Source organism: Callithrix jacchus, chromosome 8, assembly GCF_049354715.1.
Source record: "Callithrix jacchus isolate 240 chromosome 8, calJac240_pri, whole genome shotgun sequence".
NCBI lineage: Eukaryota > Metazoa > Chordata > Mammalia > Primates > Cebidae > Callithrix > Callithrix jacchus.
Window position 1 is genome coordinate 11788109 of NC_133509.1, and position 19672 is coordinate 11807780.

General features: G+C 39.9%; 1 pseudogene across 1 annotated transcript in view; it reads left to right on the forward strand.

The window, feature by feature from the left end:
• The first annotated feature begins 25 nt into the window (after positions 1-25).
• The window catches only part of LOC108588795 (uncharacterized), a 46635-nt pseudogene continuing 26988 nt past the window's right edge, over positions 26-19672 (forward strand). Inside the window, exons 1-2 of the transcript XR_013521695.1 lie at positions 26-225; positions 1123-1207. The product of XR_013521695.1 is annotated as an uncharacterized LOC108588795 (transcript). The remainder of the gene's footprint in view (positions 226-1122; positions 1208-19672) is intronic.

Sequence of the window (19672 nt, forward strand, 5' to 3'; positions counted from 1 at the left end):
TGCCACGGCAACGGGCGCGAACGGTAGTCTCCCTTAGAGCTTCGGCGGCTGCCGTGTGGAAAGAGCTGAGTTACCTCTGGGCCCGCCTTAGTTCTCCTGTCTGACGTGGGTATCCAGGAGGAGGGGGTGCCTGGCCCCTTGGGACCTGCTTCTGCTTTCAGTTCGCGTTCTCTCGGTCGTGTACAGCTTGGAGGGACACTTGCGTTCCAGGCTTTGGTGAACAGGGTTGGTATACTCTTAGGAACATTTTTTTCCTTTGACACAACCGTAGACGCTCTCCGCAGTCTTCCACGCGAAGCTCCCACTTCCCTTTTCAGCCTTGTGCTGACGTTCTGGGGACTTCTGGGAGCACACTCAGACCCAGCTTCCCGTTCCTTCATCACTTGCCCCTTAAAATCAGAGTATTCATACATGTATCATTGTTCTTAAGGTGTTGCAGACGTCTCTCCTTTTTAAAATAATTTCATTAAAAAGTATTTATTTATTAAAAAATCAAATAAATTTTATTTCTTTCAAAAAATCAGCAAATATAATTCACAAATTCTTCCAAATACATTTTTTTGGTAAAATATTTCTAGGTTTGCACTGAAATAATGTATGATAAGGTGAATAACGTGAATCTCCTTGTTTGAAATTGTTTTAGGGATCCTGGAACAAAGCCCTGTTGAAAGTGCCTCTGTTTTAGGGAAAGCTTGTACCCTGTTTTGGGACCTGTATACTTTGCCCTTACCTAGACAACTGTTTATGGGATTACTGTCAGGGAAGATTCCAATTCAGTCGCATCCTACTTAGTTATAACTCATGTCCTCTGGCTCAGGAGCCTTGAGTTCCACTCTAGAACTTGGACAAATCCCAAAAGCATTTCCCAAGAGCACGGTGACATACTTTTTTTTTTTTTTTTTCCTAAATCACCTCTTTCGGAGTTGCAAGTAAGCCGCAGGAAGTCATCTTTTATTGTAAGCACCACATAGATATATAGAGCATGTTTCCATGGACTATTTTAACTTGGAGGCCTTTGCTCCAATATTTGGAATCATTTAATGGATGGAATAATTTGCAAACTACTGGTTGTCTGTAAAACTAGTTATGGATACTCACTACATTCGTTGTCTGTTTTCCCAGGTGCCATCGAAGCTTCAGTCTAAAGCAAAGGGAATAGAGTGATTCAACTGACGCCTTAGCACATGCTCTAGCCCGTAAATAATAGGTACTAAATGTGTATCGATTGTAATCCCAGCACTTTGGGAGGCCAAGGTGGATGGATTGCTTGAGCCCAGGAGTTTGAGGCCAGCCTGGATAACATGGGAGACCCTGTCTCTACAAAAAAATACAAAAATTAGCTGGGCATGGTGGCTCATGCTTTTAGTCCCTGCTACTGGGGAGGCTGAGGTGGGAGAATCTGTTAAGCCCAGGCGGTCAAAGCCACTGCACCACACCCTGGGTGACAAGGTGAGATCTCATCTCCGCTCCCCCCTCCAAAGTATATTGAGTGAATTAATGAGTGGGATAAATAAATCTATCCACATTTCCACATTTATTCCTAAAACTGTATTCCTTAGACCCCTAGGCCCCATTTAGTAATAGTTATATGAGACCTAGTCTATTGATATACCCGTCCATGTGTTAGAAGTCGTCGGTCTGTTAGTGTGGTAGTAATCTTTAACTTGACTATTGATAGTAAAAAGCATATCACTATGTAGATATGTTTTGTGACATATCAACTTCTATTACAATGTAGACCAATTCAAAAATAATAAATGTTCTGATTGTTTCCCTTAGAAAATGAACCCATGGTCATGTCTGTGTCCTCAGTTGTTCCGTAACACATGGCAAGCACACTGTCCATTTCCTAATCCCAACAAAGAACATTTAGTATCTGTGAATTCCAGCTGAACTGTAATGCACACATGCAGCAAATTTTTGACCCAGGCAGGTCCCAGTGCAGGCTGGCCTTGTGGATATGGCTGTAATGATTTGCAGCTGTTGTGATGGGTCAGCCAGATGGTTCCCATAGCACCAGGTTATCTGTAAGAATCTCACTGAAAAACTGGAATGTTCACCAAATATGCTGTGAACACTGAGCAAAGTAAACAGATGGCCAGCTGGCTCTCAGAATTATCCAGACCCAAGCTCTGTCCCTCTTAATTTATCTTTTGACAGGATGTTATTTGTTTGATAACAAATATCTGGGAAGATAATCCCAGATATATCTCTATGCATGTGTATACATAAGTGAATGCACTTTTTTAAATGTTGGGAGAGATATGTACCAAGCAGCAGAGTAATTACCTCCAAGGAGGAACTGGGGATGGGGGTTGGAGGGAGTGGTGAAGAACTTTGACTTTCGATTTAATAGTTGAGTTTATATTAAAATGTATTAATATATTATCTGTGTGATCAAAATAATTAAAACCAGCCAGGCACCATGGCTCATGCCTGTAATCACAGCACTGAGGGAGGCCTAGGCGGATAGATCACCCGAGGTGAGGAGTTTGAGACCAGCCTGGCCAACATGGTGAAATTTCCATCTCTACTTAAAATACAAAAATTAGCCGGGTGTGGTGGCGCACACCTGTAATCCCAGCCACTCTGAAAGCTGAGGCAGGGGAGTCTGCGATTGCAGTGAGCTCAGATTACACCAGTGTACTCCAGGCTGGCTGACAGAGCGAGACTCTGTCTGAAAAAAAAAAATTAACAATAATTAAAAGCAACTGTATTTGCGTAATTCCTCTCCTATAAATCTTTCAATAACTCCCCATTGCCTTTAAGCTAAAGTTCCAGATATGCAGAGTACAGGAGGTCTGGCTCTTGACTCAGCTCTCTGTGGGGCCAACGTGCTCTAGTCATAGCAACTGCTTGAAGGGCCCCACACACCTCATGATATCTCAGGAGGCCTCTAGGCTTTTGTATGTGCTCTTCTTTCCACTTAGAATGCCTCTCTCCACTGCACCCATTAGACTGAAAACATTTATTTTACCCCCAGGAACCAGGGAGGTGTAAAAAAGTGAAAGGGAAACAAAACATTTGGTTCTTCAGACTAGTACTAATTCTTGGAATACCATCCCTTTAAAGCTTTACAGGGTGTAATCGACTGCAGTGTTATATACCAAATTCTGCCAAGACCCAGGATTGAAAATGAATGCTGTTTCCTCATTGCCAGACCAAGTCTATGTAAAATGTATACTACATTGGATTGTAGGAATCAGACATGAAGTGGGTATTCAGGAACTGGCTTAGAAAGATGCTGATGTGGCTATTTTAGAGGTTACTACCTAAAGGCATTATCAAACAGAAGTTATATATAGTTATTTGTAATTAATAATGTATTAGTTGTCATCTAGGAGTTCAGAAACCTGAGTTTTATCCTTGGGCAAAACATTTCCTCTGCTAGGTCTGGTTTCCTTCTCTGTAAAATGAGGCCAAGGTTAAACTAAATTATCTCTAAGTTCTTTCCAATTCTAAGATTTTAGATTTTATAAATTTATAAGAGACATAGTAAAGAATCTTGCTGGGCATGGTGGCGTGTGCCTGTAGTCCCAGCTACTTGGGAGGCTGAGGTGGGAGGATCGCTTGAGCCCAGGAGTTCTGGTCTGTAGTGCGCTATGCCGACTGGGTGTCTGTACAAAGTTTGGCATCAATGTGGTGACCTCCCGGGAGTGGGGGACCTCCAGGTTGCCTAAGGACGGGTGAACCAGTCCAGGTTGGAAACAGAGCAGGTCAAAACTCCGGTGCTGATCAATAGTGGGATCACGCCTGTAAAAAGCCACTGCACTCAAGTCTGGGCAACATAGCGAGCCTCCTCTTTAAAAAAAAAAAGAATCTTTACAGCAGCCTTTCCTCAAAGCTGCCCTTCTCTGAGAATATTCCTCCTCCTTCTTGCCTCCAATCAAACTTAAAGGAAAAAAAAAGGCCTGCACACAAAAATGCCTATTTAATGGAAACAGTATTTTAATCTCTCAGAAAAGTTAATGTTTTTCCATTAACTTTTTAGAAAGTTTCTAAGCAAAGATACCACATCTTTCCTATCATCTGCCAACCTAGCATCTCAATGTTTCAACAGTGTAAACAATGTAAATAATGTAAATAACAATGAATAATTAAAGAAAATGAATAATTACTTTCTGGAAGAAGATCAGCAATAAAAGATCAGAAGATCAGGAAGAGCTACACTTCTTTACTACAAAAGATAGCTTCTGTCTGTAGTGTCTCAGAAAACTTCATGAATCTTAGAGATAAAAAAGACAGTGATTAGCTGGGTGCGGTGGTGCGTGCTTACAGCCCCAGCTATTTGGGAGGTTGAGGTAGGAGGATAGCTTGAGCCTAGGGATTTGTGACTATGTGCATGGTTGTGCCTGTGAATATCCGCTACACTCCAGCCTGGGCAACATAGTGAGATCCTGTTTCTAAAAAAAAAAAAAAAAAAAAAAAATACAATGATTAAATAGTAACTAAAATAAAATATTTTCTAGCATAGTACCTGCATATAATGGCATTCAATTGACATGTGTTTCCATTTCTTTGTTTCCAAGCACAAAGCCCATTAATTAATGGGCTTTTAAATTAATTAATTAACTCAAATTAATTAATTTGAATTTAATTCAAACACATTAAATCCCCTAATCAAGGATAAAAATATGTGCAAGTAGAGGCATGGTAGTAGATTGCTTAGGCACACAGATTGGAATCAGGTTCCCAGGGCATACATTCCGGCTCCACCACTGACTAGCTATTTACAATTCTGGAGAAATGAGGATGAATAACGATACCTGCTTCAACGGGTTATTGTAAAGATAAAATGAGACAGTTCAAGTCAGGTCCTTACACACACGGCTAGCCCTCAAAAAATGTTAGCTAATGATAATGATACTGAAAAATTACCATGTTTCACACACTGTGCTAGGTGCGTTATTTCTTTTTTGTTTTGTTTTGCTTTGTTTTGTTTTGTTTTGTTTTGTTTTGAGATGGAGTCTCACTCTGTCATCCAGGTTGGAGTGCAGTGGCTTGATTTCAGCTCACTGCAACCTCTGCCTCCCAGTTTCAAGTGATTCTCCTGCCTCAGCCTCCCGCTGGGATTATAGGGATGCACCACCATGTCCAGCTAATTTTTGTATTTTTAGTAGAGACAGGGTTTCGCCATGTTGGCCAGGCTGGTCTTGAACTCCTGATCTCAAGTGATCCACTCACCTAGAACTCCCAAAGTGCTGGGATTACAGGCATGAGCCATCAGAACTGTGCAAGTATTTTATTTATTTATTTTTATTGCATATTAGGTTTTGGGGTACATGTGCAGAACATGTAAGATTGTTGCATAGGTACACACATGGCAGTGTGGTTTCCTTCCTCCCCATCACCTATATCTGGCATTTTTCCCCATGTTATACCTCTCTAACTCCCCAGCCCCCACTGTCCCTCCCCTATTCCCCCCCACAGACCCCAGTTATACTCCCCTTTCTGTGTCTATGTGTTCTCATTGTTCAAAACCCTCCTATGAGTGAGAACATGTGGTGTTTGATTTTCTGATCTTGTGTTAGTTTGCTGAGAATGATGGTTTCCAGATTCATCCATGTCCCTACAAAGGACATGAACTCATTGTTTTTTATGGCTGCATAGTATTCCATGGTGTATATGTGCCACATTTTGGCTGTCCAGTCTATCATCGATGGGCATTTGGGTTGGTTCCAGGTCTTTGCTGCTGTAAACAGTGCTGCAATGAACATTCATGTGCATATGTCCTTCTAGTAGAACAATTTATAATCTTTTGCATATATACCCAGTAATGGGATTGCTGGGTCAAATGGAATTTCTATTTCTAGGTCTTTGTGGAATCACCACACTGTCTCCCACAATGGTTGAACTAATTTACACTCCCACTAACAGTGTAAAAGTGCTACTATTTCTCCACATCCTCTCCAGCATCTGTTGTCTCCAGATTTTTTAATGATCGCCATTCTAATTGGCATGAGATGGTATCTCAATGTAGTTTTGATTTGCATTTCTCTAATGACCAGTGATGATGAGCATTTTTTCATATGTTTGTTTGCCTCATACATGTCTTCTTTTGTAAAGTGTCTGTTCATATCCTTCGCCCACTTTTGAATGGGCTTTTTTTTTATTGTAAATCTGTTTTAGTTCTTTGTAGATTCTGGATATTAGTCCATTGTCAGATGGGTAGATTGCAAAATTTTTTTCCCATTCTGTTGGTTGTCAAGTCACTCTAATGACTGTTTCTTTTGCTGTGCAGAAGCTGTGGAGTTTGATTAGGTCCCATTTGTCTATTTGTCTATTTTGGCTTTTGTTGCCAATGTTTTTGGTGTTTTGATTATGAAGTCCTTGCCTATGCCTATGTCCTGAATGGTTTTGCTTAGGTTTCTTCTAAGGTTTTTATGGTGTTAGGTCTTATGTTTAAGTCTTTAATCCATCTGGAGTTAAGTTTAGTGTAAGGTATCAGGAAGGGGTCCAGTTTCTGCTTTCTGCACATGGCTAGCCAGTTTTCCCAACACCATTTATTAAACAGGGACTCCTTTCCCCATTGCTTGTTTTTGTCAGGTTTGTCAAAGATCAGATGGTTGTAAAAGTGTGGTGTTGCCTCCAAGGCCTCTGTTCTGTTCCATTGGTCTATATCTCTGTTTTGGTACCAGTATCATGCTGTTTTGATTACTGTAGCCTTGTAGTATAGTTTGAAGTCCAGTAGTGTGATGCCTCCAGCTTTGTGCTTTTTGCTTAGAATTGATTTGGCTATGTGGGCTCTCTTTTGGTTCCATATGAAGTTTAAGGTGGATTTTTCCAGTTCTGTGAAGAAGGTCATTGGTAGCTTGATGGGGATAGCATTGAATCTGTAAATTACTTTGGGCAGTATGGCCATTTTCACAATATTGATTCTTCCTGACCATGAACATGGAATGTTTCTCCATCTGTTTGTTTCCTCTCTGATTTCATTGAGCAGTGGTTTGTAGTTCTCCTTGAAGAGGTCCTTTACGTTCTTGGTTAGTTGTATTCCTAGGTATTTTGTTCTCTTTGTAGTAATTGTGAATGGCAGTTCATTCTTGATTTGGCTCTCTTTAAGTCTGTTATTGATGTATAGGAATGCTTGTGATTTTTGCACATTGATTTTGTATCCTGAGACTTTGCTGAAGTTGCTTATCAGTTTCAGGAGATTTTGAGCTGAGACAATGGGGTCTTCTAAATATACAATCATGTCATCTGCAAATAAACACAATTTGACTTCCTCTTTATCTCACTGAATACCCTTTATTTCTTTTTTTGCCTGATTGCTCTGGCTAGAACTTCCAATACTATATTAAATAGGAGTGTGAGAGAGGGCATCCTTGTCTAGTGCCAGATTTCAAAGGGACTGCTTCCAGTTTTTGCCCATTCAGTATGATATTGGCTGTGGGTTTGTCATAAATAGCTTTTGTTATTTTGAGATATGTTCCATTGATACCTAGTTTACTGAGGGTTTTTAGCATAAAGGGCTGTTGAATTTTGTCAAAGACCTTCTCTGCATCAATTGAGATAATCATGTGGTTTTTGTCTTCGGTTCTGTTTATGTGGTGAATTACGTTTATAGACTTGCGTATGTTGAACCAGCCTTGCATCCCCGGGATGAAGCCTACTTGATCCTGGTGGATAAGCTTTTTGATGTGCTGTTGCAATCGGCTTGCCAGTATTTTATTGAAGATTTTTGCATCTATGTTCATCATGGATATTGGCCTGAAGTTTTCTTTTCCTGTTGAGTCTCTGGTGGGTTGTGGTATCAGGATGATGTTGGTCTCATAAAATGATTTGGGAAGGATTCCCTCTTTTTGTATTGTTTGGAATCGTTTCAGAAGGAATGGTACCAGCTCCTCTTTGTATGTCTGGTAGAATTCGTCTGTGAACCCATTGGGACCTGGGCTTTTTTTGGTTGGTAGGCTGTTAATTGCTGCCTCAACTTCAGCCCTTGTTATTGGTCTATTCAGGGTTTCGACTTCTTCTGGGTTTAGGCTTGGGAGGATGCAAGTGTCCAGAAATTTATCCATTTCTTCCAGGTTTACTAGTTTATGTGCATAGAGTTGTTTGTAATAATCTCTGATGATGGTTTGTATTTCTGTGGAATCTGGTGATATTCCCTTTATCGTTTTTTATTGCATCTCTTTGATTATTCTCTCTTTTCTTTTTTATTAATCTGGCTAGTGGTCTATTTTCTTGATCTTTTCGAAAAACCAGCTCCTGGATTTATTGATTTTTTTTATGGGTTTTTTGTGTCTCTATTTCCTTCAGTTCTGCTCTGATCTTAGTTATTTCTTGTCTTCTGCTAGGTTTTGAGTTTTTTTTTTATCTTGCTCCTCTAGCTCTTTCAATTTTGACAATAGGGTGTCGATTTTAGATCTTTCATTGCTTCTCATATGGGTACTTATTGCTATATATTTTCCACTAGACACTGCTTTAAATGTGTCCCAGAGATTCTGGTATGTTATGTCTTCATTCTCGTTGGTTTCAAAGAACTTCTTTATTTCTGCCTTCATTTCATTGTTTACCCAGTCAACATTCAAGAGCCAGTTTGTTCAGTTTCCATGAAACTGTGCGGTTCTGAGTTTGTTTCTGTATTCTGAGTTCTAACTTGATTGCACTGTGGTCTGAGAGACTGTTTGTTAGGATTTCTGTTCTTTTGCATTTGCTGAGGAGTGCTTTACTTCCAATTATGTGGTCAGTTTTAGAGTAGGTGTGATGTGGTGCTGAGAAGAATGTATATTATGTGGATTTGGGGTGGAGAGTTCTGTAAATGTCTGTTAGGTTTGCTTGGTCTGGCTCTGAGTTCAAGTCCTGGATATCCTTGTTAATTTTCTGTCTCGTTGATCTTTCTAATATCGACAGTGGAGTGTTAAAGTCTCCCACTATTATTATGTGGGAGTCTAAGTCTCTTTGTAAGTCATTAAGAAATTGCTTTATGTATCTGGGTGCTCCTGTATTGCGTGCGTATATATTTAGGGTTGTTAGCTCTTCTTGTTGCATTGATCCTTTTACTATTATGTAATGTCCTTCTTTGTCTCTTTTGATATTTGTTGGTTTAAAGTCTATTTTGTTAGAGACTAGAATTGCAACTCCTGCTTTTTTTTGCTCTCCATTTGCTTGGTAAATCTTCCTCCATCTCTTTATTTTGAACCTTTGTGTATCCTTGCATGTGAGATGGGTTTCCTGGATACAGCACACCGATGTGTTTTGGCTTTTTATCCAATTTGACAGTCTGTGTCTTTTGATTGGGGTGTTTAGCCCATTTACTTTTAGGGTTAATGTTGTTATGGGTGAATTTGATCCTACCATTTTGATGCTATCTGGCTGTTTTGCTTGTTAGTTGATGCAGTTTCTTCATTGTGTCGAGCTCTTTACCATTTGCTATGTTTTTGGAGTGTCTGGTACTGGTTGTTCCTTTCTATGTTTAGTACTTCTTTCAGGAGCTCTTGTAAAGCAGGCCTGGTGGTGATGAAATCTTTGATTAATTGCTTGTTCGTAAAGGATTTTATTTCTCCTTTGCTTATGAAGCTTAGTTTGGCTGGATATGAAATTCTGGATTGAAAGTTCTTTTCTTTAAGGATGTCGAATATTGGTCCCCACTCTCTTCTTGCTTGTAGGGTTTCGGTTGAGAGATCCGCTTTGAGTCTGATGTGTTACCCTTTGGGAGTAACCCGACCTTTCTCTCTGGCTGCTCTTAGCATTTTCTCCTTCATTTCAACACTGATGAATCTGATGCTTATGTGCCTTGGGGTTGCTGCTCTTGAGGAATATCTTTGTGGTGTTCTCTGTATTTCCTGGACTTGAATATTGGCCTGCCTTGCTAGGTTTTTTTGGATAATATCCTGAAAAGTATTTTCCAGCTTGGATTCATTCTCTCCATCACATTCAGGTACACCTATCAAACATAGATTAGGTCTTTTCACATAGTCCCATATTTCTTAGAGACTTTTTTCATTTCTTTTTACCCTTTTTTCTCTAATTTTGCCTTCTGGTTTTATTTCATTGAGTTGACCTTCGACCTCTGATACCCTTTCTTCTGCTTGGTCAATTCAGCTGTTAAAACTTGTGCATGCTTCACAAAGTTCTTGTGTTGTGTTTTTCAGCTCCATCAATTCACTTATATTCCTCTCTAAGCTGTTTATTCTCATTAGCTTTTCGTCAAACCTTTTTTCAAAGTTCTTAGTTTCTTTGCATTGGGTTAGAACATGTTCTTATAGCTCAGAGAAGTTTCTTATTACTCACCTTCTGAAGCCTGTTTCTGTCAACTCATCAGACTCATTCTCCATCCAGCTTTGTTCCGTTACTGGTCAGGAGTTGTGATCCCTTTGAGGAGGAGAGGCCTTCTGGTTTTGGGTGTTTTCATCCTTTTTATGCTGGTTTCTTCCCATCTTTGTAGATTTTTTTTTTTTTTTTTTTTTTTGAGACGGAGTTTCGCTCTTGTTACCCAGGCTGGAGTGCAATGGCGCAATCTTGGCTCACCGCAACCTCCGCCTCCTGGGTTCAGGCAATTCTCCTGCCTCAGCCTCCCGAGCAGCTGGGATTACAGGCACACACCACCGTGCCCAGTTAATTTTTTGTAATTTTAGTAGAGGCGGGGTTTCACCATGTTGACCAAGATGGTCTCGATCTGTTGACCTCGTGATCCACCCGCCTTGGCCTCCCAAAGTGCTGGGATTACAGGCTTGAGCCACCACGCCCGGCCAACACTAGATATTAGAAATATCACATTTTATTAATCTTTGTGTTTTAATACTAGATATTATAAATATGGATATTGTGTTAATATTCTAGTGTTAACAGTGTTGTCAACATTATGGATATTGTATTAATATTATAGTGTGTTAATACCTGATATTATAAATATATTTTTCATATAGTTTTTTAAACACTAGCTATTATAAATAATACACTATCAATATCATAATGTGTTAACACTTGAATTAGATATTATAAATATGAACATTGTATTAATATCATAGTGTGTTAACACTGAATATTATAAATATGAATTTTATAATATAGTGTGTTAACACTACATATTATAAATATCACAGATATTTTAATATCTTAGTGTGTTAACTCTAGATATTATAAATATCATGGATATTTTATTAATATCATAGTGTTGTAATACCGTGTGTTAACCCTGGATTTTTTTTTTTTTTAATTGCATTTTAGGTTTTGGGGTACATGTGCAGAGCAAGCAATACAGTTGCATAGGTATACACAGGGCAGTGTGTTTTGTTTGCTTTCTCCCCTTCACCCACATTTGGTATTTCTCCCCTGGCAATCCCTCCCCACCTCCCCCTCCCACTGGCCCTCCCCTTTTCCCCCTATAGACCCCAGTGTTTAGTACTCCCCTCCCTGTGTCCATGTGTTCTCATTTTTCATCACCCACCTATGAGTGAGAATATGCGGTGTTTCATTTTCTGTTCTTGTGTCAGTTTGCTGAGAATGATGTTCTCCAGATTCATCCATGTCCCTATAAACGACACGAACTCATCATTTCTGATTGCTGCATAATATTCCATGGTGTATATGTGCCACATTTTCCCAATCCAGTCTATCATCGATGGGCATTTGGGTTGATTCCAGGTCTTTGCTATTGTAAACAGCGCTGCAATGAACATTCGTGTGCATGTGTCCTTGTAGTAGAACGATTTATAGTCCTTTGGATATATACCAGTAATGGGATCGCTGGGTCAAATGGAATTTCTATTTCTAAGGCCTTGAGAAATCGCCACACTGTCTTCCACAATGGTTGAACTAATTTACACTCCCACCAACAGTGTAAAAGTGTTCCTTTTTCTCCACATCCTCTCCAGCATCTGTTGTCTCCAGATTTTTTAATGATCGCCATTCTAACTGGCGTGAGATGGTATCTCAATGTGGTTTTGATTTGCATCTCTCTGATGACCAGTGACGATGAGCATTTTTTCATATGATTGTTGGCCTCATATATGTCTTCTTTTGTAAAGTGTCTGTTCATGTCCTTTGACCACTTTTGATTGGGCTTGTTTGTTTTTTTCCTGTAAATCTGTTTGAGTTCTTTGTAAATTCTGGATATCAGCCCTTTGTCAGATGGGTAAACTGCAAACATTTTTTCCCATTCTGTTGGTTGCCGATTCACACTAGAGACTGTTTCTTTTGCTGTGCAGAAGCTGTGGAGTTTCATTAGGTCCCATTTGTCTATTTTGGCTTTTGTTGCCAATGCTTTTGGTGTTTTGTTCATGAAGTCCTTGCCTACTCCTATGTCCTGGATGGTTTTGCCTAGATTTCCTTCTAGGGTTTTTATGGTGCCGGGTCTTATGTTTAAGTCTTTAATCCATCTGGAGTTAATTTTGGTGTAAGGTGTCAGGAAGGGGTCCAGTTTCTGCTTTCTACACATGGCTAGCCAGTTTTCCCAACACCATTTGTTGAACAGGGAGTCCTTTCCCCATTGCTTGTTTTTGTCAGGTTTATCAAAGATTGTATGGTTGTAGTTATGTTGTGTTGCCTCTGATGCCTCTGTTCTGTTCCATTGATCTATATCTCTGTTTTGGTACCAGTACCATGCTGTTTTGATTACTGTAGCCTTATAGTATAGTTTGAAATCCGGTAGTGTGATGCCCCCCGCTGTGTTCTTTTTGCTTAGAATTGACTTGGCTATGCGGGCTCTCTTTTGGTTCCATATGAAGTTCAAGGTGGTTTTTTCCAGTTCTGTGAAGAAAGTCAATGGTAGCTTGATGGGGATAGCGTTGATTCTGTAAATTACTTTGGGCAGTATAGCCATTTTCACGATATTAATTCTTCCTAACCATGAACATGGAATGTTTCTCCGTCTGTTTGTGTTCTCTCTGATTTCGTTGAGCAGTGGTTTGTAGTTTTCCTTGAAGAGGTCCCTTACGTTCCTTGTGAGTTGTATTCCAAGGTATTTTATTCTTTTTGTAGCAATTGTGAATGGCAGTTCATTCTTGATTTGGTTCTCTTTAAGTCTGTTATTGGTGTAGAGGAAGGCTTGTGATTTTTGCACATTGATTTTATATCCTGAGACTTTGCTGAAGTTGCTTATCAGTTTCAGGAGTTTTTGGGCTGAGGTGATGGGGTCTTCTAGGTATACTATCATGTCGTCTGCAAATAGAGACAATTTGGCTTCCACCTTTCCTATTTGAATACCCTTTATTTCTTTTTCTTGCCTGATTGCTGTGGCTAGAACTTCCAGTACTATATTGAATAGGAGTGGTGACAGAGGGCATCCTTGTCTAGTGCCGGATTTCAAAGGGAATGCTTCCAGTTTTTGCCCATTCAGTATGATATTGGCTGTTGGTTTGTCATAAATAGCTTTTATTACTTTGAGATACGTTCCATTGATACCGAGTTTATTGTGGGTTTTTAGCATAAAGGGCTGCTGAATTTTGTCAAATGCCTTCTCTGCATCAATTGAGATAATCATGTGGTTTTTGTTTTTGGTTCTGTTTATGTGGTGAATTACGTTGATAGACTTGCGTATGTTGAACCAGCCTTGCATCCCTGGGATGAATCCTACTTGATCATGATGAATAAGTTTTTTGATTTGCTGTTGCAATCGGCTTGCCAATATTTTATTGAAGATTTTTGCATCTATGTTCATCATGGATATTGGCCTGAAGTTTTCTTTTCTTGTTGGGTCTCTGCCGGGTTTTGGTATCAGGATGATATTGGTCTCGTAGAATGATTTGGGTAGGATTCCTTCTTTTTGGATTATTTGGAATAGTTTCAGAAGAAATGGTACCAGCTCCTCTTTGTGTGTCTGGTAGAATTCGGCTGTGAACCCGTCTGGACCTGGGCTTTTTTTGTGTGGTAGGCTCTTAATTGCTGCCTCGACTTCTGCCCTTGTTATTGGTCTATTCATAGTTTCAGCTTCCTCCTGGTTTAGGCTTGGGAGGACACAGGAGTCCAGGAATTTATCCATTTCTACCAGGTTTACTAGTTTATGCGCATAGAGTTGTTTGTAATATTCTCTGATGATGGTTTGAATTTCTGTGGAATCTGTGGTGATTTCCCCTTTATCATTTTTTATTGCATCTATTTGGTTTTTCTCTCTTTTCTTTTTAATCAATCTGGCTAGTGGTCTGTCTATTTTGTTGATCTTTTCAATAAACCAGCTCTTGGATTTATTGATTTTTTGGAGGGTTTTTCGTGTCTCAATCTCCTTCAGTTCAGCTCTGATCTTAGTTATTTCTTGTCTTCTGCTGGGTTTTGAGTTTTTTTGATCTTGCTCCTCTGGCTCTTTCAATTTTGATGATAGGGTGTCAATTTTGGATCTCTCCATTCTTCTCATATGGGCACTTATTGCTATATACTTTCCTCTAGAGACTGCTTTAAATGTGTCCCAGAGATTCTGGCATGTTGTGTCTTCGTTCTCATTGGTTTCGAAGAACTTCTTTATTTCTGCCTTCATTTCGTTGTTTATCCAGTCAACATTCAGGAGCCAGTTTTTCAGTTTCCATGAAGCTGTGCGGTTCTGGGTTGGTTTCTGAATTCTGAGTTCTAACTTGATTGCACTACGGTCTGAGAGGCTGTTTGTTATGATTTCAGTTGTTTTGCATTTGCTGAGCAGTGCTTTACTTCCAATTATGTGGTCAATTTTAGAGTAGGTATGATGTGGTGCTGAGAAGAATGTATATTCTGTGGATTTGGGGTGGAGAGTTCTGTAAATGTCTATCAGGTTTGCTTGCTCCAGGTCTGAGTTCAAGCCCTGGATATCCTTGTTGATTTTCTGTCTGGTTGATCTGTCTAATATTGACAGTGGAGTGTTAAAGTCTCCCACTATTATTGTGTGGGAGTCTAAGTCTCTTTGTAAGTCGTTAAGAACTTGCCTTATGTATCTGGGTGCTCCTGTATTGGGTCCATATATGTTTAGGATCATTAGCTCTTCTTGTTGTATTGATCCTTTTACCATTATGTAATGGCCTTCTTTGTCTCTTTTGATCTTTGTTGCTTTAAAGTCTATTTTATCAGAGATGAGGATTGCAACTCCTGCTTTCTTTTGCTCTCCATTTGCTTGGTAAATCTTCCTCCATCCCTTTATTTTGAGCCTTTGTGTATCCTTGCATGTGAGATGGGTTTCCTGGATACAGCACACTGCTGGGTTTTGGCTTTTTATCCAATTTGCCAGTCTGTGTCTTTTGATTGGTGCATTTAGTCCATTTACATTTAGGGTTAATATTGTTATGTGTGAGTTTGACACTGCCATTTTGATGCTAGCTGGCTGTTTTGCCCGTTAGTTGTTGTAGATTCTTCATTATGTTGATGCTCTTTGGCATTTAGTGTGATTTTAGAATGGCTGGTACTGGTTGTTCCTTTCTATGTGTAGTGCCTCTTTCAGGAGCTCTTGTAAAGCAGGGCTGGTGGTGACAAAAATCTCTGAGTGCTTGCTTGTTCGCAAAGGATTTTATTTTTCCTTCACTTCTGAAGCTCAGTTTGGCTGGATATGAAATTCTGGGTTGAAAGTTCTTTTCTTTAAGGATGTTGAATATTGGCCCCCACTCTCTTCTGGCTTGTAGAGTTTCTGCCGAGAGATCTGCTGTGAGTCTGATGGGCTTCCCTTTGTGGGTGACCCGACCTTTCTCTCTGGCTGCCCTTAGTATTTTCTCCTTTATTTCAACCTTGTTGAATCTGACGATTATGTGCCTTGGGGTTGCTCTTCTTGCGGAATATCTCTGTGGTGTTCTCTGTATTTCCTGCATTTGAGTGTTGACCTGTCTTGCTAGGTGGGGGAAATTTTCCTGGATAATGTCCTGCAGAGTATTTTCCAGCTTGGATTCATTCTCTTTATCACATTCTGGTACGCCTATCAAACGTAGGTTAGGTCTCTTCACATAGTCCCACATTTCTTGGAGACTTTGTTCATTCCTTTTTGCGCTTTTTTCTCTGATCTTGGTTTCTCATTTTATTTCATTGAGTTGACCCTCGACTTCTGATATTCTTTCTTCTGCTTGGTCAATTTGGCTATTGAAACTTGTGCATGTTTCGCGAAGTTCTCGTATTGTGTTTTCAGCTCCTTTAATTCATTCATATTCCTCTCTAAGGTATCCATTCTTGTTATCATTTCCTCAAATCTTTTTTCAAGGTTCTTAGTTTCTTTACGTTGATTTAAAACATGTTCTTTTAGCTCACAAAAGTTTCTCACTATCCACCTTCTGAAGTCTAATTCTGTCATTTCGTCACAGTCATTCTCCGTCCAGCTTTGTTCCCTTGCTGGTGAGGAGTTTTGGTCCTTTCTAGGTGGCGAGGTGTTCTGGTTTCGGGTGTTTTCCTCCTTTTTGCGCTGGTTTCTTCCCATCTTTGTGGATTTATCCACCTGTCGTCTGTGTAGTTACTGACTTTTTGATTGGATCTCTGAGTGGACACCCAGATTGTTGATGATGGAGTATTTCTTTTACTTGGTTTTCCTTCTACCAGTCTAGCCCCTTCGCTGTACGACTGCTGAGGTCCACTCCAGGCCCTGCTTGTCTGGGGTGCACCTGTAGCGGCTGTGGAACAGCGAGGGATGCTACCAGTTTCTTTTTCTGCTGTCTTTGTCCCAGGATGATGTCTGCCGAATGTCAGTCTTATGGATATAGAGGGGTCAGGGAGTTGCTTGAGGAGACAGTCTGTAGGAGCTCAAGTGCTGAGCTGTGAGCTCTGTTGTTCATTCAGGGCTGCTAGGCTGCTATGTTTAGTTCTGCTGTAACCTAACTCATAAGAAAACCCCTTTTTTTTCCTCAGATGCTCTGTCTCGGAGGGGGGGGGTTGGGGCTTTCCTTGTGAGTGTCCACCTCACTGTCCTGCCCAGCTAGGAGGCAGTCTAGTCACTTTTTGCCTGCCGAGGCTCCGCCCTGCTGGTGTGAGGTTCGCCCTTTTCCTGCAGGCTCCGCCCTTCTGCTGTGGTCTCCGCCCTGTTGCCTCGGGCTACGCCCTGCGGTGGAGTCTCTCTGTTGTACCTGGTTGCCTCGGCAACGGCAGGCTGCGTCAGCAATGGGCGTGTACCTCAGTAGGGGCTGATTGCCTCGGTAATGGCTGACGCCCCTCCCCCGCGGAGCTGCACTTTAAAAAAAAAACCTATTCACCGGGAGCATTTGGAATCGCCGTTTTGTTTGTCGCACTGCGCTCCCCCAAACGCTGAGTCCCTGGGATTTCCTGGGCTGGGTCACAGTTCAAGACCCGTTCAGTCTCAAGTTCAGCCCTCTCGGGTCTTAGCTTGCCGGTTCAACAGGGCACCCGTAACAGTGCGCTTTTGTATGGAGCGCTGTGGAGCGCCTCTGCGCTTCGGCGCAGGCCGGAGCCGCACCAGCTGCCGGCTACGCCAGCGGAGACCTCTGCCTGGTGTCCCGCGTCTCTTTTATACCTGGGAATTTCCCCGTTCTGTGGGCAACTAGGATCCGTATGGAAATGCTTCCCCGACTCACCCTCTCCGTGCGTCCAGCGAGAGCTTCAATCCTGGGTTGTTCTCACAGCGCCATCTTGAGTCCTCCAACCCTGGATATTATACATATCATGGGTATATTATTAATATAGTGTGTTAACACTGGTTATTATAAAGATCATGGATATTTCATTAATATTAACACTGGGTATTAGCACTAGATATTATAAATATGTATATTTTATTAATATCATAGTGTGTTCACGCTGTGTTAACACTACATATTATAAACATCAAAGATATTTTGTTAATATCTTAGCATAACACTGGATATGGTAAATATCTAGATATTTTATTAATAACTGTTTAACACATAATGTGTTAATATAGTGTGTTATCACTAGATATTATAAACATCACAGATATTTTATTAATAACTGTTTAACACTTTGTGGTAATACTAGATACTATAACTATCATGGACATTTCATTAATATTAAACTGCAATAACACTGTGTGTTAACATTAGGTATTATGAATATCATGGATATTTTATTAATATCAGTGTTTAACATGATATAAGTATCATTGATGTTAACATCATAGTGTGTTAACACTAGCTTTTTTGAATAACATAGATATTTCATTAATATGCTAACACTAGATTTTACAAATATTGTAGATATTTTGTAAATCTCATAGTATATTAACACTAGATATTATAAATATCATATATTTTATTAATATAGTGGGTTAACACCGTTTTAACTCTAGAGATTATAAATACCATAACTGTTTTATTGATATCATAGTGTGTTAACACCAGATATTTTAAATATCATGGATATTTTATTAATATAGTGTGTTAACACTAGATATTATAAAGATTATATTCTATTAATATCTTAGTGTGTTGACACTAGATTTTTAAATACTATGGATATTTCATTAATATCATAGTGTGTTAACACTAGATATTATAAATATGGATATTTCATTAATATCATAGTGTGTTAACACTAGATATTATAAATATCATAGATATTTCATTAATATCATAGTGTTTAACACTAGAGAATGTAATAATTATGTATATTTTAATATCAGCACATTATCACTAGATATTATAAATATAATATTTTATTAATATCAGTGTGTTAACACTAGATTTTTAAATACTATGGATATTTCATTAATATCATAGTGTGTTAACACTAGATATTATAAATATCTTGGATCCTTTTTAATGTCATAGTGCGCTAACCAGCCTGTGCAACAAAGCAAGACCTCTTCTCTACAAAAATATTTTTCAATATTTAATAAAATAAAATATATATAGCTAGGCATGGTGATGTGTACTTGTAATCTCAGCTTCGCAGGAGGTTGAGGTGGGCAGATCTCTTGAGGTCAGGAGTTTGAGACCAGCTTGGGCAACATAGCAAGACTCCTCACTCTACAAAAAATTAAAAAAAAATAGCCAGGTATGGTGGCACTCAACTGTAGTGCCAGCACTGGGGAGCCGAGGCAGGAAGATGGTGTGAGCCCAGGAGGTTGAGGCTGCAGTGAGCTTATTATAAGTGCACAACTGCACTCCAGCCTGGGTCATGGAACAGGCCCTTGTCTCACAATACAAATAGAAATACAAATAAAATAATGAAATCTCAAGTCAGAGCCTTTTGGCTCTGCAGCCCTTGCAACTCTGGAACCGTCTACTGGGGTTTTTATCACTGGAAATGAGGAGACCCCTGCCCAGTGTTCTTGCCTGACTAATCAGAGTTTTTAAAAATATATTAATCGGGCTGGGCATAGTGGCTTATGCCTGCAATCCCAACACTTTGGGAGAATGAGGCAGGTGGATTACCTGAGGTCCGGAGTTTGAGACCAGCTTTGCCAACATGTCAAAACATCATCTTTATTAAAAAAATACAAAAATTAGCCAGATATGGTGGTGGATGCCTGTAATCCAGGCTACTTCAGAGGCTGAGGCAGGAGAATCATTTGAACCTATAGGGCAGAGGTTGCAGTGAGCCGAGATTGCACTACTTTACTCCAGCCCCAGTGAAAAAGTAAAACTCTGTCTTAAAAAAGAAAGTATTATATCAACATGTAATGGTTTTATTATTATTATTATTTAAGATGGAGTTTAACTCTTGTTACCCAGGCTGGAGTGCAATGGCACAATCTCGGCTCACTGCAACTTCCACCTCCCAGGTTTAAGCAATTCTCCTGCCTCAGCCTCCTGAGTAGCTGGGGTTACAGGTGCCTGCCACCACACCTGTCTAATTTTGTATTTTTAGTAGAGACAGGGTTTCACCA